Source organism: Pseudophryne corroboree, chromosome 12 (assembly GCF_028390025.1).
Source record: "Pseudophryne corroboree isolate aPseCor3 chromosome 12, aPseCor3.hap2, whole genome shotgun sequence".
Classification (NCBI taxonomy): Eukaryota; Metazoa; Chordata; class Amphibia; order Anura; family Myobatrachidae; genus Pseudophryne; species Pseudophryne corroboree.
Genome location: NC_086455.1, coordinates 139,850,089 through 139,874,685, shown reverse-complemented (window position 1 = coordinate 139,874,685; position 24,597 = coordinate 139,850,089). Strand labels below are relative to the sequence as shown.

The 24,597-nt window shown below is 43.7% G+C and overlaps 1 long non-coding RNA gene across 1 annotated transcript in view; it reads right to left on the bottom strand.

The window, feature by feature from the left end:
• The window catches only part of LOC134980490 (uncharacterized), an 86,980-nt gene that overhangs the window by 25,861 nt on the left and 36,522 nt on the right, over positions 1 to 24,597 (bottom strand). The window contains exon 3 of the long non-coding RNA XR_010190414.1: positions 21,717 to 21,904. This is a non-coding gene — a long non-coding RNA (uncharacterized LOC134980490). The remainder of the gene's footprint in view (positions 1 to 21,716; positions 21,905 to 24,597) is intronic.

Below are 24,597 nucleotides of genomic sequence, written 5' to 3'. Positions count from 1 at the left end.
ATATACTCCCAGAGGGCGGCGGCTTAGCGTTTGCACTGCTGCTAAAAGCAGCTATCGAGCGATCAACTCGGAATGAGGGCCCATATTATTAACGATGCTCCTGGATGTGTCTGGGTGACATCACTGACGATATAGTAAATGATATTGTTCAGTGTGTATGAACTATATCGTTTGCGGAGGGTAAGTCTTGCACAAGGTCAAATCTTGCACAATGTCTGATGTGCATGGGCAAGTGTGTACCCAGCCTTAGACTTGTGTGAAAATCTGAGGTAGTTTTAGGCCAAATTTCAGCAGCAATCTAGAAATTTCGGAAGGGTTCACAAACCTTCAGGCACCACTGTATGTATGTAGAAAGTCGCGAGATGTATCGCATTCAAAATGCAATTCTTGTTACATCCCGCACCCAGTCTTTTTAGCAATAAGTTGGCGTGAGCTAGCCTTGATAGAGCAATAGGAGTGTCCATGTTTCTTTCCTTTACTCTGACTTGCTATGGAATTTTTGTTTGACATCATATATTTCCAGTGTTGGCCTTGGCAGTAAAATGTCAGCCTCTAAGCTTTCAGAATAGTGGTAGTGCTTGGTGTTTTGATCATTAACCTCCCCACCATTCTGTAATCCTCCGTCTCCTCTGTTTCCCACTGTTGTCGTTTTAAAATGTGAAAAAAATAAAGAATTTCTTACCAAAAAAAGTAAAGAAAAGTAGAATCAATCTTCATGGCACGTTTAGGTTACTGTTGCCTTATAGGGTTAAAATGACCCCTACATCCCCTTGGCTATTTGGGGTGAAGTTAAAATGCCACCGGACGGGATCCCAGAGGTTGAAATTCCGACGCCGGAATCCCGAACGACGGCATAATCTCAGCGTCTACTCTAAATACCAATGGGGGTCGGGATCCCGGCTTCAAAATACTGACACCCAGATTCCTGAACTTTCTTTCAGCGGGACGCGCTCGCGGTTAGGTTTAAGCATTAGAAGGGGGTTAGGGTTGGGGTGCAGGGATGGGAAGGGTATGTTTAGGTACCAGTGGGAGAGTGTTAGGGTTAGGCATTTACAAGGGAAGGATAGGGTTAGGCACCAAGTGGGGAGGGTTTGGGTTAGGCACCCACAAGCGAGAGTGAGGATTAGGGTAGGGGCAGGGAGTGTTAGGTTACTTTCTGGGGAGCTGTCGGGATTCTGATAGCCGGGATGCCGCTGTTGGTATTCTGACCGTCGGCATCCCGTCCATCGGTTATTCCTGTGTTCAGATACACACACTGTATTTAAGATCAGTGATATGTTTTAAAGTGCTGCTGCCTCAGCAATTAACTCACACTTGCCTACTTTTGAAAAGTAGTTTCAGGGAGATTATAGATTGCACTCTAATGCGCCTTGCGGAACGCCGCTGAGGGGGCGTGTCACGTTCCACCCAAGGGGCGTGTCTATCTCCACCTATGGGTGTGTCTATTGTCACACAAGAGTGTGTCCAGCAGTGGCAGGTGGAAAACTAAAGTACAAAGCGCAATACTGGGTACACACTGACATCACACCTACAGTACAAAGCAGGGCTACACACCGACATCACACCTTCAGTACACAGCAGGGCTACACACTGACATCACACCTTCAGTACACAGCAGGGCTACACACTGACATCACACCTACAGTACACAGCAGGGCTACACACTGACATCACACCTACAGTACACAGCAGGGCTACACAATTACATCATACCTACAGTACACAGCAGGGCTACACACCGACATCACACCTTCAGTACACAGCAGGGCTACACACTGACATCACACCTACAGTACACAGCAGGGCTACACACTGACATCACACCTACAGTACACAGCAGGGCTACACAATTACATCATACCTACAGTACACAGCAGGGCTACACACTGACATCACACCTACAGTACACAGCAGGGCTACACACTGACATCACACCTACAGTACACAGCAGGGCTACACAATTACATCATACCTACAGTACACAGCAGGGCTACACACTGACATCACACCTACAGTACACAGCAGGGCTACACACTGACATCACACCTACAATACACTACAGGGCTACACGCTGACATCACACCTACAGTACACAGCAGGGCTACACGCTGACATAACACCTACAGTACACAGCAGGGCTACACACAGACATCACACCTACAGTACACAGCAGGGCTACACACTGACATCACACCTACAGTACACAGCAGGGCTACACACTGACATCACACCTACAGTACACAGCAGGGCTACACAATTACATCATACCTACAGTACACAGCAGGGCTACACACTGACATCACACCTACAGTACACAGCAGGGCTACACACTGACATCACACCTACAATACACTACAGGGCTACACGCTGACATCACACCTACAGTACACAGCAGGGCTACACACTGACATAACACCTACAGTACACAGCAGGGCTACACGCTGACATAACACCTACAGTACACAGCAGGGCTACACACAGACATCACACCTACAGTACACAGCAGGGCTACATGCTGACATCACACCTACAGTACACAGCAGGGCTACACGCTGACATCACACCTACAGTACACAGCAGGGCTACACAATGACATCATACCTACAGTACACAGCAGGGCTACACAATGACATCATACCTACAGTACACAGCAGGGCTACATGCTGACATCACACCTACAGTACACAGCAGGGCTACATGCTGACATCACACCTACAGTACACAGCAGGGCTACACGCTGACATCACACCTACAGTACACAGCAGGGCTACACGCTGACATCACACCTACAGTACACAGCAGGGCTACACACAGACATCACACCTACAGTACACAGCAGGGCTACATGCTGACATCACACCTACAGTACACAGCAGGGCTACACGCTGACATCACACCTACAGTACACAGCAGGGCTACACGCTGACATAACACCTACAGTACACAGCAGGGCTACACACTCACATCACACCTACAGTACACAGCAGGGCTACACGCTGACATCACACCTACAGTACACAGCAGGGCTACACACTGACATCATACCTACAGTACACAGCAGGGCTACACACTGACATCACACCTACAGTACACAGCAGGGCTACACAATTACATCATACCTACAGTACACAGCAGGGCTACACACTGACATCACACCTACAGTACACAGCAGGGCTACACACTGACATCACACCTACAATACACTACAGGGCTACACGCTGACATCACACCTACAGTACACAGCAGGGCTACACGCTGACATAACACCTACAGTACACAGCAGGGCTACACACAGACATCACACCTACAGTACACAGCAGGGCTACACACTGACATCACACCTACAGTACACAGCAGGGCTACACACTGACATCACACCTACAGTACACAGCAGGGCTACACAATTACATCATACCTACAGTACACAGCAGGGCTACACACTGACATCACACCTACAGTACACAGCAGGGCTACACACTGACATCACACCTACAATACACTACAGGGCTACACGCTGACATCACACCTACAGTACACAGCAGGGCTACACACTGACATAACACCTACAGTACACAGCAGGGCTACACGCTGACATAACACCTACAGTACACAGCAGGGCTACACACAGACATCACACCTACAGTACACAGCAGGGCTACACACCGACATCATACCTACAGTACACAGCAGGGCTACACAATGACATCATACCTACAGTACACAGCAGGGCTACACAATGACATCATACCTACAGTACACAGCAGGGCTACATGCTGACATCACACCTACAGTACACAGCAGGGCTACATGCTGACATCACACCTACAGTACACAGCAGGGCTACACGCTGACATCACACCTACAGTACACAGCAGGGCTACACGCTGACATAACACCTACAGTACACAGCAGGGCTACACACAGACATCACACCTACAGTACACAGCAGGACTACATGCTGACATCACACCTACAGTACACAGCAGGGCTACATGCTGACATCACACCTACAGTACACAGCAGGGCTACACACTGACATCACACCTACAGTACACAGCAGGGCTACACACTCACATCACACCTACAGTACACAGCAGGGCTACATGCTGACATCACACCTACAGTACACAGCAGGGCTACACACCAACATCACACCTACAGTACACAGCAGGGCTACATGCTGACATCACACCTACAGTACACAGCAGGGCTACACACCAACATCACACCTACAGTACACGGCAGGGCTACACACCAACATCACACCTACAGTACACAGCAGGGCTACACACTGACATCACACCTACAGTACACAGCAGGGCTACACAATGACATTATACCTACAGTACACAGCAGGGCTACACAATGACATCATACCTACAGTACACAGCAGGGCTACACAATGACATCATACCTACAGTACACAGCAGGGCTACACAATGACATTATACCTACAGTACACAGCAGGGCTACACACTGACATCACACCTACAGTACACAGATGGGGTAGAGGGGGAGTTTGTAGCTGTGAGGAAAGAGAGCGAGCTGGAAGGGAATCTGTGTGGGGTACTGGGGGTGCTGCAGATAGGGAAGGGGGGGGGGGGGTTGAGCTGTGAGGGGAGAAAGAGTAAGCCTTAGGAAACAAGCTACTCACTGACAGTGGGGCAGCTTGTAATAGGGGCAGTAATACAGGTTCTCTCATGTGTACCCCAGTGGCAAACATAGGATTTTTATTTTGGGAGGGGCTTGTCCATTTGAATGAATATATATATATATATATATATATATATACCAATATGTAATGTCCGCACTCACAGCAATCAAAGTCACCAGGGGGGTGCTCCTCAGGGAGGCCCAAATCAGGACATCCACATATATCAGGTGTTTTTCCAGACAACAAATCCAGAATAGAGGGCACTCACCAGTTCAATTTCAATATAAAGGATTTAATGGTACATCAGAGCCAATTCATACTGTCGACGTTTCGGCTTAAGCAAGCCTTTCTCAGGACAACCAAAGAGACATCTGCTCAGCACACCAAGAGTAAGTTGGTGTGCTGAGCAGATGTCTCTTTGGTTGTCCTGAGAAAGGCTTGCTTAAGCCGAAACGTCGACAGTATGAATTGGCTCTGATGTACCATTAAATCCTTTATATTGAAATTGAACTGGTGAGTGCCCTCTATTCTGGATTTGTTGTCTGGAAAAACACCTGATATATATATATATATATATATATATATATATATTTTTATATTTATTTTAGTTCATGCATGCATACACACATACATATAAAACACCCACACACACACCTCCCCACTCACCAAGCAGGGGAGATCAGCTGCGTCCAAGATAAGGTAGTGAAGGCACCATTCTATTAGGCTCCGCCCCAAAATGCCACGAGTCGCGGGTCTTCCAAACTGTTGGATGATAGGACCGCTGTGGTTCTGCTGCCTGTCACTGAATGTGGTGCTGGGCTGGCAGTTCTGATTGGATGCCGGGGACTGGTGACTTCGCACAGAAACTCCTCCAAACTGCAGGGCAGGCCTCTGACAGGTGCCGGAGTGCTGTCTATAAGCATAGGGAGTGACATGCTGTAATTCTGGTAAGGGAGGTTGGGGGACTGGGGTGTGTGTGCAGTAGGAATCCGGGAGTTACACTTCAGTTTGCGGGGGTAGCGGGGGACACTGGCAATATACGTGTGCCTCCCGCTAAATGTGGGAGGGTAGGCAAGTCTGAATTAAGTAGAGATGTAAACTGTTATAAGGGGGATTATTTCCAGTAATAATATAGGAGTAAATCACAAAGACGTTCAGCCACATTTAGCACTCATTCAGATGGGTTCTCATTAGTATAACTTGCACTAGACAGTAATACTGTGTCTGACTGGTTACATCTATGACATTGATTTACAACTGCAAGCTGACCCATAACAAATAGTAAATATTGCAGCCTCTTCTATGGATAGGGTCTTACAGTGAGCTGACAAGGAAGAGGGCTGTAAACTCAATAATGACATCTTATTTTAAGAAATAATCAGCATGGCAGTTTAGGAAGCAGTTGCTGGTTGCAATATGATGTGACTGGTAATGAGAGTCGCTGTGTAGTGCGACTCTTTAATAAGAGGGAACCAGCAGGCAGAAGCAGTGCAGCGGGTGGTCAGTCTCCAGGGTCAGCAGGTACCTCTGCATCTTGGCCGTGTACAGGACTCAGCGGGGGGGGCGCTTCACCTTAGGGCTGATAGGTGGCCAGCTGACCGCAGCACACAGAACTCTCCGGAGCTGCACATTTGCAGAATTAGTACAAGGGCATGACTATGATTGTGTTATGGGGGCAATCGCCCTGCCTGACTCCATACCTGTCCCTGTTTGAGGGTGCGTGACCACACCTCCCGGGATTTGTACACCGCTCCCAGTCCGGATGCCACCACGGATGTTTGCAGGACAGGGCACAACAATTCGGGTGCACCGGGCCAAAATGACCTGGGTTTAGGACTGTACAAAGAGGACGCCCAGGGAGGTGTTGGGACACAGCAGGTTGTCATTCGGCCTTAGCACGGCCAGTTTTGGGTCCCTGGGGTTTGGATGAGAGAGAGAGAAAGTAGGCGGGCTCCCATCCATGCAGGTCCGGTTCAGGTTTTGGAGCAGGCGCTCCCAGCAATCAGGCACACCTGTGCCACACTTTTATAAAGCTCATTAGGGCAAGGGCTCCTGACGTCAAAAAGTGGTCAGGCGATAGAGGGCCAATGGGTTAGGGACAGGGAGCCTGAGATTTGTGTACATGCTGTTTGTGGACCGGTGCCTGGTTAAGGAACCCTGTAAACTTGCCCTGATAAATACCTGCTTGCTGTGCTGTGGAAGTAAACAGACTACTTTCCCTATACAACTGTGTCAACGTCTTGTCTGGTGGAAGGTCGCTTTGTTACAATATATTTGGTTGCATTGTGTTCTGTTAAGCCAAATAGACAGTTCTGTTTATGGCAGATATAGAGTGTGGTCTGATAGAACGTTCTCCAACGCTACCAATCTAATATGATAAATCTTAATTGCTCTAACAGAAACGGTGTAGTGTCTAGTGTTTTGTTCATATGTTTGTAAATCCAGTCATAAGGACACAGAGACATGTGAGTTCACTGCTGTGCTGTTTTTATTCCATCACCAACTCCAGGCACACTGCACACTGGACCACCCACTTCCCAGCATCCCCCTGGTCCCAGGGACCATCACTGAAGATTCAGGCTTACACATATTAGTAAGGGAGTGTCTACAAATAAAAGCATTCTAATACACCAACATCACATCTAGCCTACCCATTTGTGTGACAGGTACAATGTAGAAAAGCATATTTGTGAAAGAAAAAAATTCCCCAAGTGGCTAAGATGCTTAGTTGAGAGTAGGGTAAGTTGACCCACCCGTTGATCTAGGCAACTGTACACATTTGTTGTCATGTGACCATAAATTCAGGAAGCGCCAGTCATTTCTATCTGGCTGTGATGGAGAGAAGCACACGGTAAACTGGTAAGTACAGTATGTAGTTGTTTTGGGTTTTCTCACAAGAAAAGTTTTTTTGCTTGTCAAAGTACATTTTCTGCATGTCACTGATTTGCCAATGTACTGTACTGTATAGCCAGGGCCGTTTTCTAGCCTTTGCGGCGCCCCAAAAATAGGGGTGTGGCTTCCTACGGGAGCGTGGTCAGTTACGCCCCCATTTTTGCCCCCTGTAGAGTAGCGCTGCTGAAAAAAAAAAAAATACTTTCCCCGCTCCCAACCGCTACAGACCTCCGCCGGCGCCGCTCCTCTCCTTGGATCTATGGGAGAGATGTCATGACATCTCTCCCATAGCACAGCATAGACACTAGAGGTCAATTATGACCCCTAGCGTCTGTGCCAGTCCCACAATGCTGTGCGGTGCGCGATGAAATCATTGCGCACCGCACAGCAAAGGTCCTCTCCACGAAGGGAAACTAGATGGGTAGCGTCTAGTTCCCTTCACAGCGGGGGGACACAGCGGCAGCGGGGGGCACAGTAGCGGATCTTGCCATGGTGCGGCGCCCTCCAGATGGCGCCGGCGCCCTCCGGGCAGAAGTCCTGCTTGCCCGTGGCAAGATCCGCTACGGTGTATAGCCATGTGAATCATTTAGTTAGCCTGAATTACTGAACTACTGTAGGAAGGTTTTTTTTTCTAAAAAGGTGGCTGTGGGGCAAAGCAAAGTGAGCCAAATACTGTTATGTAAACTGAGCCAGTGGTTCAAACTAGCCCACCATGAAGCACTGAAGTTAGGTCTTTGAAGAGTAAAATGGTATCAGGAATCCTAACTGATACACCTGAAAGTCATGCAATGAAAGGACTCACAAAGAGAGAAAAAATAAACAGCAGGGAAAGAAGTAAAGTAACATCAACAAAAAAAAAAGGAAAGCTCAAGAAGAAACAAATTTTGTTATAGTTAACTTTCATGTGTGATATTTGTGTGTCAGTGAGTCTGAATTTGTGTAAGAAGGGCACTGATGCAGCCGCAGATTTTTCTCATGCCAAGTTCCGTGTGACTTTTTTATTTAAAACTGAGGGGTCTATTTTATAAGCCTTGGATGGATATAAAGTGCCAACCAATCAACTCCCATCTTTTTTCAAACACAGCCTATGACATGTCAGTTAGGTGCTTATTGGCTGGTACTTTACCTCCATCCACTTTATCTTTCCCTAAGGCTTAATAAATAGACCAGTGATTCCTATGCAGGAAAAGTGGCAGCCCAGCAGCTCTAGTATACTGTGAGTGGTGTTCTGCTGCGTTTGCGATGTGTATAAGACACAACATTTTAAGCAAAATAAGGAGATTGCCTTTGCTATCAGAATTTCAGCATGTTCAAACAGGGCTCCTACTGTATTTCCCAATGATTCCTCAGGACAGTACAGATTTCTGCCACTCGAAAACATCGACTTGAAATTCCTAATTTTCTATCATTGCAATTCTTATGGCTTTATACAGTAATTTACCAGGTAGTCAACGGAATAACTGTTTTTCTATGACTCATGCTACTACTTTGACTTTAGAAGTTTATGGATTCAGGAATATTTAATAGTATGTATGACCATTACTATATGAGATAATATTCTAAGCTGTAATAAAGGTGCTGATGCATACTGTAATCATATGAAGGTAGAAGTCTTCTGGCTGAGTTTCTTATACTAGGCATAAAACAAGGAGGCTAACTGATGGGTCCATATACCAAGCTTTGGAGAGAGATAAAGTAGATGGAGATAAAGTACCAGCCAACCAACTCCTGTCATTTTTCAAACATCCTGTAGCATGGCAATTAGGAGCTGATTGGCAGGTAATTTATATAAATCAAATTATTATACCCCTATGTAATGTCAGCGGATCTGGTGTGCACTGTACATCATGCAGGGGAAAGCCAGGTCAGTAAAAGCTCTTAGACCAGTAATATAAATGAAGTTTGCACAATCTTGTTGTTCCTCTGTCACCAAAGTACAGTAGGGTATTCAAAATGTGTGATTCAAACTAGTTACTACAATAAACTACAGCTTCGTTACAAATACTGTATCTTTATTTTCCTTGCTTAGCTCCAAAGATTGTACATATGTGCCTAAAGGGCCCTACACACTTGGCAACATCGATGATAGATATGAACGATATAGTTAAAAAATAAACGATAAATCGTTCATATCGGTCAGTGTGAATGCATCAACGATGAACGATGCGCATCCCCGCAGTCGTTCATTGTTAGTTGATCGTTGTTTATAAATGCAAGCCAATCTGGATGATATAGATATAATGTACTGTTATATCGTCCTAATCGGCCATAGATATCGTCCAGTGCATATGCAAAAATCGTTGTTGAAAAATCAGCCAACGATAATATCGTTGATCGTCAAAACCGCTGAAATCGCCCAGTGTGTAGGGCCCTAATCTATATTTCTTCCTGCAGGAAAACTGCAAAAATAATTTCTTATTTTACTGTACATATTTAAAACCATTATACTGTAAGTATTTTTGTATTCCGTGGTTTACTGTATATAAATGAATATTTATTAAAGATATTATAAATGCAAAAAATACAAATCCTAGCATGTTTTACCAGCTGATTAGTGGAGGGTATTACATCCATTTAGGAGTGGCTCCACGGAGTCTATAGGACAGGACAGTCTTCATCTAAAACCACAACGTGGCGTGTGCTTTGTAGTTGGTGGCCAGTAGGTCACAACTCGATCAGTCTCCTTAACAGGACTCCAATATAGAATGGTAGCTGGTGTCATTATATATTGCTGTTCTGAGAGGAAAAGATGGGACCAGCTTTTGGAGGGCATGCTGGTTCTTGTGCCATTTGGAGGATCGGGGAGAGACTCCAGGTAACTTGGCTCTCAATTTTGGTAAATTTTTGTATGTGTTATCATGAAGCATGACAATAAACAATTAAGTGACCTAGAGTGGATGCTATGATCATTTAGCATACCTCCCAACATGACCCTCTCCAGGAGGGACACAATGCTCTGCTTCTGGACTTCTCTCTTAATTTATTATTGCCATCACCTGTGCTGAAAAGGTTAGTGGATAAGAAAGGTGTTTTAATTTTTGAATGCAATCACATGTAGTGAGAGGGAAGTCCAGGAGCAGAGCATTCTATCCCTCCTGGAGAGGGTCATGTTGGGAGGTATGATTTAGTGTTAGGGACTACCAGTATCAGGGAAGCTTTGACGTGGCCTGGTGGCTCAGCCATATCTTTGTAAATATAGGTGGTCATTCCGAGTTGTTCGCTCGCAAGGCGATTTTAGCAGAGTTGCACACGCTAAGCCGCCGCCTACTGGGAGTGAATCTTAGCTTCTTAAAATTGCGAACGACGTATTCGCAATATTGCGATTACAAACTTCTTAGCAGTTTCAGAGTAGCTTCAGACTTACTCGGCATCTGCGATCAGTTCAGTGCTTGTCGTTCCTGGTTTGACGTCATAAACACACCCAGCGTTCGCCCAGACACTCCCCCGTTTCTCCAGCCACTCCTGCGTTTTTTCCGGAAACGGTAGCGTTTTTTCCCACACGCCCATAAAACGGCCTGTTTCCGCCCAGAAACACCCATTTCCTGTCAATCACACTACGATCGCCTGAGCGAAGAAAAAGCCGTGAGTAAAAATCCAAACTTCATAGCAAATTTACTTGGCGCAGTCGCAGTGCGGACTTTGCGCATGCACACTAAGCGGAAAATCGCTGCGATGCGATGAAATTTACCGAGCGAACAACTCGGAATGACCACCATAGTACAGATGTAGTCACACTCATCGTAGCTATATCTGTGCTGAACGAGCACTCTTGGTGCGGCAAGGCTCCAATTCATGCAAATGATGTGCAATGCACAATCACGGCAAGATGTAGCCTTGGTAAGCATTACAACATCTGTATATACGACTAAGATCTCTGAATTTTCTATTATCATGTGGTGTTCAAGTCTTTTTGCTGATACTTTTTGGTGTGCTGTGGGAAAACATTTCTCTTTTTCTTTTTTAACATGACTACCTGATAGGGCAAGCAACGTGGTGCAAACCTCATTTGCATAAGCATCACAAGGGGGTGGGGGGTGAGGACAGAAGCCAGGTGTCACCCTTCCATGGTGTTATGCCAAAATGCCAGCTCATCCACAATGACCGGGACTAGAGTGCTGCAGTGGGGCCATTATGTTGCAGCTCCCATCTCCTATCACTGAGGAGGAGCTAGCAATGCAGACAGTCTCCTGGGATGCTGGGAACGTGCCCAGAGTGATGGAAATAAAGGACCTCCCATGAGGCCACAGTCCCATATTAATGTCAATAGGGGATTTTCCATGAGGACATGCACAATTTTTGGCACAGGGGTTGGGCTGTTTGACACATCGGGTGTCACTAACTCCAGTGCTGCCGCTTTTCATAAGAATAACTTTTGCTAAAATATTTTTTTTATACTTCACATAAATTAGACCTACACATATTCAGGCAGCATTTGATTTGGTTTTCCACTATGCATTTAAACTGTAGTATAAATCTTAGGGATAAGTGGGTTCAGTTCCCTGAAAACTAGTTTTTAAAAGTGCTATCCTGTCTGACACTGCAGTGCCACTCCTAGATGGGCCAGGTGTTTATGCCTCACACTTGTGTCGCTTAGCTTAGTCATCCAGCGACCTCGGTGCAAACTTTTGGCCTAAAAACCAGGGGCAAATGCAGGATTCCGTAAGGGGGGTTTCCATGGGTGCTTGGGTGTGAGTGTGTGTGTATCTATCTATGTGTGTGTGTGTGTGTGTGTGTGTGTGTGTGTGTGTGTGTCTTTGTGTGTGTGTCTTTGTGTGTGTGTCTTTGTGTGTGTGTACATACACACACACACACACAAACACACACCCTACAGTAGAAACCAGGAGGCCCTCAGTGGTCTTTGTGAGTAAATTAATGTACAGTATAAAAGTACAAAAGGCATAGTGTAACGATGTTTCAACACAGAGCAGGGCATTTTATTCAAGTCTACAGCATAGCACCTGTGCAGCGTTTAAACATCGGTACACTATGCCTTTTGTACTTTTATACATTAGTCTGCTCACAAAGGCCGCTGAGTGCTGCCTGGTTTCTACTGCATGGAGGGGAGCGCGGTGCAAGCCAGTCTCCACCCAGGGAACCGTTGCAAAAAATAAATATATATATATATATATATATATATATATTTTCATACATATATACACATACATACACAAGCTATATACATACACAAACAGACACACACAACCGTACACACATACACAACTACAAATACATACATACAGTACATATAGTGTTCCACCACGGGCTGGGAGCAGTCGGGCAGCACTGTGTGAGGACGGAGGGAGCTGCTGTGGCTGAGCATGCGCAGCCAACAGCTCCCCCCTCCAGCCCTCCGTACATTCTACAAGCCTAGAGCTACTGTAGCTCTCTGATGCTGCATCAGTGCAGCACCTCCGCGGTCGCGATCACGGCTTTTAACTGAGATGGAGACAGCTGTGTCTCCGTCTCAGAAATAGAAGATTCAGCTCGTCGGGTGGGGTCCAGGTACTTGGAAATCCCCCCTGCGTGCGCCACTGAAAACAATATTGTAACATGTTCAGAATAGAGTGGAAATGAAGGTTATTGAGGGCAATAATACTCTAGGATCAAAATTACCCCCAAATTCTGTGATTTTAGCTGTTTTTGTGTCTTTTTTTCACAAATCATCCAGATCCAAAACCCAGTGCCGGTTCAAGGACGCAGAGCGCCCCGGGCAGGAAAGGGGCGTGGCCTAATACAGGGGGCGTGGTGAGTCACGCCCCCTGTACATTGAAAGCGCCGCTTGAATGCTGAGCGGTGCGCGATGACGTCATCGCGCACCGCACAGCAAAAGGTCCTCTCCACGAAGAGAAACTAGACGCTATGCGTCTAGTTCCCTTCTTGGAGAGGACCTTTGCTGTGCGGTGTGCGATGACGTCATCGCGCACCGCTCAGCAGTTACTCTCCACGAAGGGAAACTAGACGCATAGCGTCTAGTTCCCTTCACAGGAGGCGCCGAGGACGGGGACGGCAGCGGGCAGCGGAGGCGGACGGGGGACACAGCGGGCAGCAGTGGCGGATCTTGCCACGGTGCGGCGCCCTCCGGATGGCGCCAGCGCCCTCCGGAAGGCGGCGCCCCGGGCAAAAGTCCTGCTTGCCCGTGGCAAGAACCGCCACTGCCAAAACCAAAACCGAAAGGGTGCTTTTGGCAAAACCAATCCAGCTCTAAAACACAAGCGGGGATCCAGATCTAAAACCAAAACACAAAAAGTGGCCTCCGCACATCTCTAATAAACCTATCACACTTCAGTTGTGGCCGTCACCTGAGGCTGACTCTGCAGCTCATGAACAATGAGGTCTATAGCATCTCACACTGTCCTTCCCTCTCCACTCCTAGCTCTCAGTGGATGTACAATGTGATAGAGCTATTTCTTGATAGAACTTGTTCTAATGAGAGAGTCTCCCAGGCTGCATAAATCTTTTGATTTCAGGGGTTTGATGAAGTGGCTTGTCTCCAAATGCTGAAAAGAGCAAGGTGCGTATTTGTCTTCCGAGAGAGAGAGAGAGAGATGCTTCCTAACAAAGCAAGCCACTTTATTTTCTGGTAGTTTGCCGGGGATGGCCTGTAATTTACTGACAGAACAGCCATCTGCCCACTGTATCTCTAGGGCTAATTAATACCCGTTGTTAAACTGGTTATATTTTTCATCACCAAGTTCAGAGTCTGAAGTAGACTGCGGCTAAGGAATTATTGTCAAGCTACAATTACCAGGAATCACAGCTAGTCGTTGGTATCAAACGGTCATTTTAGTTTTACCATAGACAATTCTCTTAGTGAAAGGTAGTATTATACACAAACAAGCACACTCACAGAATTTTCCAGATTGTGACAGATGCTTTTATACAGCTATTATAGCAGGCAGAAATGTCCGTCTCTACAGTCCATCAATAATATAGGACCATATTTACAGTTCAGTTTGGCATTGTGAGTTAATATGCCCTAAATTAGTATGTACAACAAATGATCAGGTCACATAATTTATTTATTATCACTTATTTATAGAGAATATTTGGCCATTCACATCAGTCCCTGTCCCAGTGGAGCATACAATCTATGGGGCAGATGTATTAACCTGGAGAAGGCATAAGGAAGTGATAAACCAGTGACAAGTGCAAGGTGATAAAGGCACCAGCCAATCAGCTACTAACTGTTAATTTACATCATGGAGCTGATTGGCTGGTGCCTTTATCACCTTGCACAAATCACTTCCTTATGCCTTCTCCAGGTTAATACATCTGCCCCTATATTCCCTACCACATGTCCACACACATACATTCACGCTAGGGTTAATTTTGTTGGGCTCTAATTAACCTACCAGTATATTTTTGGATTGTGGGAGGAAACCGGAGTACCTGGAGGAAACCCACGCAAGTATGGGGAGAATATACAAACTCCACACAGAGTCATGATGGGAATCAATCCCATGACCTCAGTAGACAGTAATGCTAACCATTACCCCATAAAGCCTGACAAAGACTATTTATATTACAACGGCTTTCCCATATATAAAACCTTATTCAAAACACCTTCAGACTTGATAAGATGAAACAGGATATTTACATAGGAAATGACTGCAGAAATCTAAGCCCTAGAAATCACTATATACTATTAGAACCATTATAAATGTTCATTATGGATAATAATACCTTTTATGAAACCAAGTAAAATACATACGGCTTCCATCACAACAAACATTATATTGTTCCATAACATATTACAATGCAGGCAGTTTGTTTTATCCAACATACAGTTATACAAGGGAATTTGTTTTCCTACTGTTCTCATAGAGATACAATGGGGGTAATTCCAAGTTGATCGCAGCAGGAAATTTTTTAGCAGTTGGGCAAAACCATGTGCACTGCAGGGGGGGGAGGCAGATATAACATTTGCAGAGAGAGTTAGATTTGGGTGGGTTATTTTGTTTCTGTGCAGGGTAAATACTGGCTGCTTTATTTTTACACTGCAATTTAGATTGCAGATTGAACACACCCCACCCAAATCTAACTCTCTCTCTGCACGTTACATCTGCCCCCCCCCCTGCAGTGCACATGATTTTGCCCAACTGCTAAAAAATTTCCTGCTGCGATCAACGTGGAATTACCCCCAATATGCAGTATGGCTGTCTACAGTAATGTTCACTTTACCATCCTCTGTCCAGGGTGCTGAACGTGGGATTCCAATGTCCCTACTCCCAAGAGAAAATTAGGGGCTAATTGAGACTGGATTGCTGCAGCGATCGTAGTCTGAATCCTTCAGCATTAGAACACCAGGCGTGTCCGGACCACTGCGGGGGTGGGCCACGGTAGCTGCATGATGTAGCACACAGCCGCTGGATCGCAAAATCTTTCTCTAATGGACAAAACCATGGTGGTCATTCCGAGTTGTTCGCTCGCAAGCTGCTTTTAGCAGCTTTGCACACACTAAGTCGCCGCCTACTGGGAGTGAATCTTAGCTTCTTAAAATTGCGACCAACGGATTCGCAATATTGCGATTAGACCTCTCTTAGCAGTTTCTGAGTAGCTCCAGACTTACTCGGCATCTGCGATCAGTTCAGTGCTTGTCGTTCCTGGTTTGACGTCACAAACACACCCTGCGTTCGCCCAGACACTCCCCCGTTTCTCCAGCCACTCCCGCGTTTTTCCCAGAAACGGTAGCGTTTTTTCACACACACCCATAAAACGGCCAGTTTCCGCCCAGAAACACCCACTTCCTGTCAATCACATTACGATCACCAGAACGAAGAAAAAGCCGTGAGTAAAATACCTAACTGCTTAGCAAATTTACTTGGCGCAGTCGCAGTGCGAACATTGCGCATGCGCAATAAGCGGAAAATCGCTACGATGCGAAGAAAAATACCGAGCGAACAACTCGGAATGACCACCCATGTGCAGTGCAGGTGGGGCAAATGTAACATGTGCAGAGAGAGTTAGATTTGGGTGGGTTATATTGTTTCTGTGCAGGGTAAATACTGGCTGCTTTTTTTTTACACTGCAGTTTAGATTTTGGTTTGAACACACCCCACCCAAATCTAACTCTCTGTGCACATGTTATATCTACTCCCGCCCCCCCTGCAGTGCACATGGTTTTTCCCATTCGAGAAATATTTTCCTTTTGCAATCCATGTTGAATCACGCCCTTAGCGTCTCATAGCCCTTCAGACCTACAGCTAAATCCTGGGTTTTTGCCTGTGTACACGAATCAGGTTTTTGCTATGTGTGAACAGAAACAACCCGGGTGGACCACCCTGCTCTGTACCAGGGTTTTTCCCAGGTACAACCCAGGTCACCTTTAGTGTGAATGCATCCAGTCCAGGTTTTTAGACCCAGGTTGGAAGAAAAGTGTCTGGCTGTTCAGCTAATGGCTATAACATAACCCAGCTAATAGTTTAGACCAGGCATGTCCAAACTGCGTCCCTCCAGCTGTTGTGAAACTACACATCCCAGCATGCCCTGACACAGCTTTAGCATTCTCTGACAGCAAAACTGTGTCAGGGCATGCTGGGATATGTAGTTTCACAACAGCTGGAGGGCTGCAGTTTAGACATGCCTGGTTAAGACTATTACACAGCAGACTGGGCAAATGCTGTATACTTACAGGAAGTTGACACGTGAGAAGGGCAGATCAGACACTGAGGAATAGTAATGCTGGCTGATAGCTGGGTGTGGGAGGGGGTTGGGAATTGGAGCACCTTAGTAGGAAGAAATAAAGAATTACCTAGTACAGTGGTTCCCAAACTTTTTTGAATCACGGCGCCCTAGAGTAACAGGATTTTTATCACGGCACCCCTAGTCCAAAAGTTTCTAATTGGGAAATGTATAAAAAATATTAAATTAAGTAAATTATGTTTATATGTCATACTTAGGTTCAGTTATGTGGTGAGGGACAAGATTTCCTTCTGTTTGTACACATATTTTATGACTGGCAGCCACAAGTACTAGTTTTTCCTAGTACATGAATAATAAATATTTTGAATTGGCCCTGGAGCACCAACCCGAGGCACCCCTGCAAGTGTCCCGCGGCCCCCAGGGTGCCACGGCACACAGTTTGGGAACCACTGACCTAGTAAGTAGCACAGCTTTCAAACAAATTGTATTTAATTAGGAAATAAAACCACAAATTCTCCATTAAAGGAGGGTACACGCTTAGAGATGTGTGCTGTGCGATCTATCACAGACCGTTCAGCACACATCTCGCCCCCCGCTCAGCGGGTGTGGTATGGAAGGTAGATAGTAACTAGGTCGACAGGTCAAAAGGTCGACATGAGTTTTTTTGGTGTCGTTTTCTTTGTAGAGTGACCGGGAACCCCATTAGCTCGCCATGCTTCGGGCAAGGTGCCTCGGTTCGCTCGGCACAGATTACCATTCCAGTCGTAGTCCACGTGGATCGTTAAGTACGAAAAGGTAAAAAAAAATTGTGAAAAACTCATGTCGACCTTTTGACCTGTCGACCTAGTTACTGTCGACCAATAGTGGTCGACCTAGACACTGTCGACCTAGTTAGTGTCGTCCTAGAGACCGGATCCCCGCTCAGCACTCAGCGGTGAAGTGAGCAACCTGACTAGATTGTCAATCTTGGCCAATCTAGTGCCGGCGATTGAGACGTGCGGGACTGCGCATCGCTATCGGTATGGGGCATACACACAGAGCGATGTATGCTTCTTTTCTAAGCGATCTAGTCAGATTGCTTAGAATTTAAGCAAAAATCGCTCCGTGTGTACCCCCCACATATATCAAAGGCTGAATAATATACATGAAAGTGTCCGCTTTAAATAAACACCACCTTCCAGGGCAGACCCGGGATCAGTGTGAACGCATCTGACCTGGAAATTTCCTGGGTTTTTGGTGTAGTGTGTATGGGGGACTCAGCCTGAGACCCAGGAAATTCCTGGATTGATAGACCTGGGTCGTACCCGTTTATTTCCCGGGTCTTATGTCTGAAAGTGGTATTATTTACATCGCCACATACAATGGTCCTGACTCAGAAGTACGCCAGCCCAATGTTTCTCAGCTGAGCAGTTATCGTCACTCTGCACATGTACCTATATCACTCTGCACATGTACCTATATCACTCTGCACATGTACCTATATCACTCTGCACATGTACCTATATCACTCTGCACATGTACCTATGTACCTATATCACTCTGCACATGCACCTATATCACTCTACACATGTACCTATATCACTCTGCACATGTACCTATATCACTCTGCACATGCACCTATATCACTCTACACATGTACCTATATCACTCTACACATGTACCTATATCACTCTGCACATGTACCTATATCACTCTGCACATACACCTATATCACTCTACACATGTGCTTGTGATGGAAGTCACAGTGGATTTATTTTCAAAGTGATTGACAATTAGGGTCCATTTGAGGGCGGTAACAGGAGTGGCAGCAAAAACGCAGGCTTGTCACGGCCATTTTGGGGGCATGGTACTGCTTGCGACTGCAATCCACCCATACACAGTTACAATGGCTCTGGCGTTTTGCTTCCTTTTGCTATGCTGCATGACTACTGCAGTATAGCAAACATTTACTAAGCAGTGATAAGAGCGGAGAAGTGAGCCAGGGAAGAAATTTCCCCATCAACCAATCCACATCTCCGTATCATTCTATAGTATGCAAATTATAGATGTTACTTCAGTGCTAATTGGTTGCCATGGGCAACTTCTCCACTGGCTCACTTCTTATCACTGCTTAGTAAATATACCCCTTACACTTGGGGGTTCAGAACTACCAAAACACTGAACATGTACAGAATCTTGGAGTTGTCCTAGACATGGCTTGACACTTAAACATCAGGTATCAGCCACAATCAAATCCTCATACTTTCATCTGAGGAACATAGCCAGTGATAAATGCAAGTTGATAAATGCACCAGCCAATCAGCTCCAATATGTAAATTAACAGTTAAGAGTTGATTGGCTGGTGTGTTTATCACCTTGCACTTATCGCTGGTTTACCACTTTCTTATGACTTCTTTAGGTTAATACATTTGCCCCACAGTGTCCTATACATCCACATAAATCCAAAACATTCATACTTGTGTGTGCTGCCTTTAACCTCTCTGCTAAATTTCACCAAAAGTTCCAGCTGCTGAATGCAGGCATCACTGCCCATAATCCGTTATACAGACGGAAATTGGTATATATATTCTGTCACTTCCACACACAGCCAAAATTCTCTAGGATCTATTCTGTGAGATTTACTGAGGAAGCTACTTTGTTTGCATCTCTGTGATTGTCAAATCAGCTATATACTCTTTGAGTTATATTTTATATGGATTAACATCCGAATCTGAAACAGTCTTGATTACAAGATTTAGATACAGGTTGAGTATCCCTTATCCAAAATGCTTGGGACCAGAGGTATTTTGGATATGGGATTTTTCCGTATTTTGGAATAATTGCATACCATAATGAGATATCATGGTGATGGGACCTAAATCTAAGCACAGAATGCATTTATGTTACATATACACCTTATACACACAGCCAGAAGGTAATTTTAGCCAATATTTTTTATAACTTTGTACATTAAACAAAGTGTGTCTATATTCACACAATTCATTTATGTTTCATATACACCTTATACACACAACCTGAAGGTCATTTAATACAATATTTTTAATAACTTTGTGTATTTAACAAAGTTGGTATACATTGAGCCATCAAAACCCAAAGGTTTCACTATCTCACTCTCACTCAAAAAAGTCCGTATTTTGGAATATTACGTATTTCGGAATATTTGGATATGGGATACTCAACCTGTATTATATTCAGGTAGTCTACCAAAACACCGACATATGACTGTCAGCACCCCCAAGGGAAACTATAACCAATAGCTCCCACAAGGGGCCTTATAAAGGATTAATTATCTTTAAGGAAATTTTATAAAAACATTGTTATAGGATTGCCAGAATTCCTAAAAGGATCTATTAATTAAGCTCCCATCAGGAGCTTGATAAGAGATTTATTTATTCCTATATCTAAGGTTATGGTCTTTCATACACAAACCTACTGATGGCAAATAAGCCTGTTTTCTATACTCGTTACCCCTGATGAAGTCGATAAGACGAAACACATTGGGTTTGTCAGTCAGAAATTCTCAACCTAGTTTGTGAAGATACTCCCTCTCGAACTCGCACCTTGAAAAAGGTGAGGGAGTATATAGAGTTAATACCATATAACAAACGCACTGGTCGTATTTTGTGGAGATGATTTTAAGATAAATTTCTTGTGAACATTACATGATGAACTATATGTGAAATTCCATTTGTTCAAATGTATTCTATTAAAATAATTTTTTACTAATTGGCCTTGGGCCTCTTGTTTGGGTGAATATTTGGTGAGGTGTGTCTGTTACAGGTCCCCAGATACAAACATTCTCCAGTATACAACTCATACCTATGAAAATAAGGCTGGAAGAACCATTGTAAATACGCTTTATTTAGCGCACTTGGGAAATTGTTTTTATTATATATATATATATATATATACACACACATACACACACAGTATATATATATATATATATAATTTTTTATTATTATTTATTTATTTTCCTGCTAGATGAAGGATGTTTTGGAGATTGCCACTTTATAACCATTTACAACAGCCTGTAAAATTATAGTTAATTTTGTGCAGCTCCAACAGGGCTGATAAGAAATCATTAGTGAGAAATAACACAATAAATTGCAATTATATTGATAAGATGCCTGCAGTCTGCACACAGACCTTTGTGATATTTTCAAATGTATAGCATCTTATGTGCAGGTTTATTACTTTCTGCCGGTGCTGTTCCATTAGTGAATTGCTTATGCATGCATAATACAAGTTTGATATGTTCTGAGGTTTTGCTAAAGCTGCATTTGCTGGGAAGAAATCATTCCTAACAAAACCCTTTCTGATCTTCCCTGAATGCACAAAAAAAAAATTAACACTCATGTCATTTATCTGAATGGTAAGTTAATGCCAAAATAAGATGCTTACATGAACAAGCATAGACATATATTAGCTGGCAGTCACTTCCACATCCTACAGAACACATTTATCTATCTATTTAACAAGCCTCTGCTGTTTGGATGGATACTCGTCCTTTTAAAGATGAATTTACCTCCATTAAATCTTGCTCTTTCTTACTGTTCTGCCAGCTCATCCTCCCCTTGTTCCTTTTCAGAGACAGACAGGTGGATTTGGCTGGTGATACATTACTCCAACGTATACAGGTGGAGACTGCACAAAGGCCTTTGGTTGCAAGTACTCAAAAGAGATAGAGTTGTACATAGGCCTTGCTTGCAAGTACTGAAAAGAGGTAACGAGTAAATGATTACATGGTACATAAATGGGGACCATATGGGATCCAGCAGAGTAAGCTGTAATGATTATGTGTAATCTCATAAGTAAATGACTTCCAGTAATATTTCACAGAATCTGTAAAACCAATATAAAAAACAAACAATTATAAATAATTAAAATAGCTTTTGTATGCAAATAATACAAATCCACATATCTGGCATAATAAAAGTAATATAAAGTAACATAAAACATTAATATCACATTCATAATTTAAGGTTAAAAGTTGTTAGAATCCAAACAAAGCACTTTCTATTCACAATAAACAAAATGAACTACAGTATATCTCCCATAGACATTCAATACCTTGAAACTAGAGGAGGTAGAAATGAAAATGTCTATATGTAGAAATAACAGATTTACTAGTACACTGTATAAGAAGAGTATGTGAAGAAGTAGGGTTACTGCGGTATTTATCAGCGAAGAAGATTGGAGTGTTATGGACCTGTGAAAAATATTCAGGTATATACAGTAGTAGACAGGTGGCAATTAGGTAGAGTAGCCGGGGGAGGTATCATGAGTATGTCCTAATCAGGAAATAGGAAAATATACTAATGTGATTAGTATACCTCTAAATAGGAGTTGTTGTTTAACAACTGAAATTATTTGCATGTAAGTAACCCAGGAGTTAACATACTGTATATCTGCTTATGAAGGCTGCTGATGCCGTTGAGTGGTTGTCTGGAGATAGACTTGAATGTCCAGACAACCAATCAACTATCCTTACACAGCAATGCAAAAATTTGAATTCCTTTGTAGCCACAAAGGATAATGGCTATGGTCACTAAAAGGTGAAATCTATATAATCATATAGGAAACATAATATAGTATAGCACTACTTTACATGATCCATTTTTGAAAAAACCTCTGTACTGTGTGCGATATAATTTCCAGAAGACAGCGGCACTCCAAGGGAGCAATGAAAAAAAATGTGCTTTTATTCAATCATCACATTTGAATGAATATATATTTGTAGCTGCTTAAATTTATATTTATAGAGGACTCGGCTCCATGACCTGTAAATACCAGCACCTTAAGGAAGGCAGGCGCAGCGAAACGCGTCAGGTTACTACAGACCTCATTGGGGACCGTATTCAGCACCCACCGGACCAACCTCCTGGAATTGGACACCTACTCCACAAATTTATTTACCGGTGCCTTGGACTCTACCACATAGTGTCACAGCTCTTGTGAGGACTCTGGTTATAATCATTCCAGGACAATCCATCCTCCAGTGACTCGGGTATATCATCCTTGGAATCAAAATACAATTTTACCGGGACTCTTTGCAAATTGGCGGACAGGGAGGTACTATAAAAAGGAACGGACTTTTGAATTGTGCTGTTTCAGATACCCACATCTGAGCTCTTTATATGTTTGTTTTATATGGAAGCCCAATTTTAATAAATTAAATTTGCTAATATTAATTCATTTTTGATGTGGATGTGACATTTCATCAACAAAGCGCTGCTATTTATATTGTTTGTTTGTTTTTTTAAGGTTAAGGGACTAACTACCCCTATACAGGCTGAGTATCCCATATCCAAATGTTCCGAAATACGGAATATTCCGAAATACGGACTTTTTTGAGTGAGAGTGAGATAGTGAAACCTTTGTTTTCTGATGCCTCAAAGTACACAAACTTTGTTTAATACACAAAGTTATTAAAAATATTGTATTAAATGACCTTCAGGCTGTGTGTATAAGGTGTATATGAAACATAAATGAATTGTGTGAATGTAGACACACTTTGTTTAATGTGCAAAGTTATAAAAAATATTGGCTAAAATTACCTTCAGGCTGTGTGTATAAGGTGTATATAAAACATAAATTCATTCTGTGCTTAGATTTAGGTCCCATCACCATGATATTTCATTATGGTATGCAATTATTCCAAAATACGGAAAAATCCGATATCCAAAATACCTCTGGTCCCAAGCATTTTGGATAAGGGATACTCAACCTGTACTAGCAGCAGCTATATTTGTCATAGCAGGTCGTGACAAAGCGCTGTTTCATATATACTTCATAGTATATTATTCTTAATTGTTTTGTAGACATTATAGTTTTCTTCTATTATGTTAGATAGGAGATAACCTACTTATAGAATAAATTACTAGATATGTTGTAGGGCAAAAGGTTAATAAAACAGCAATAGAACATAATAGAATTCTGGCACACGTTCCACCTGATATCACATGTAAAGTGGGGTTTGGAGTCTAGAGATGTGCGGCTGGCACTATTCGTGCTTTGTGTTTTGGTTTTATCTCTAATTCCACTTTCGTGTTTTGGTTTTGGCTTGGTTTTGCCAAAACCACCCTTTCGTGTTTTGGTTTTGGATGATTTTTGGAAAAAAAACATAAAAACAGCTAAAATCACAGAATTTGAGGGTAATTTTGCTCCTACGGTATTATTAACCTCAATAACATTCATTTCCAGTCTATTCTGAACACCTCACACCTCACAATATTGTTTTTGGCTTAAAAGTTGCACTGAAGTGGCTGTATGACTAAGCTAAGCGACACAAGTGTGCGGCACAAACACCTGGCCCATCTTGGAGTGGCACTGCAGTTGCAGACAAGATGGCACTATTCAAAAACTAGTCCCCAAACAGCACATGATGCAAAGAAGAAAAAGAGGTG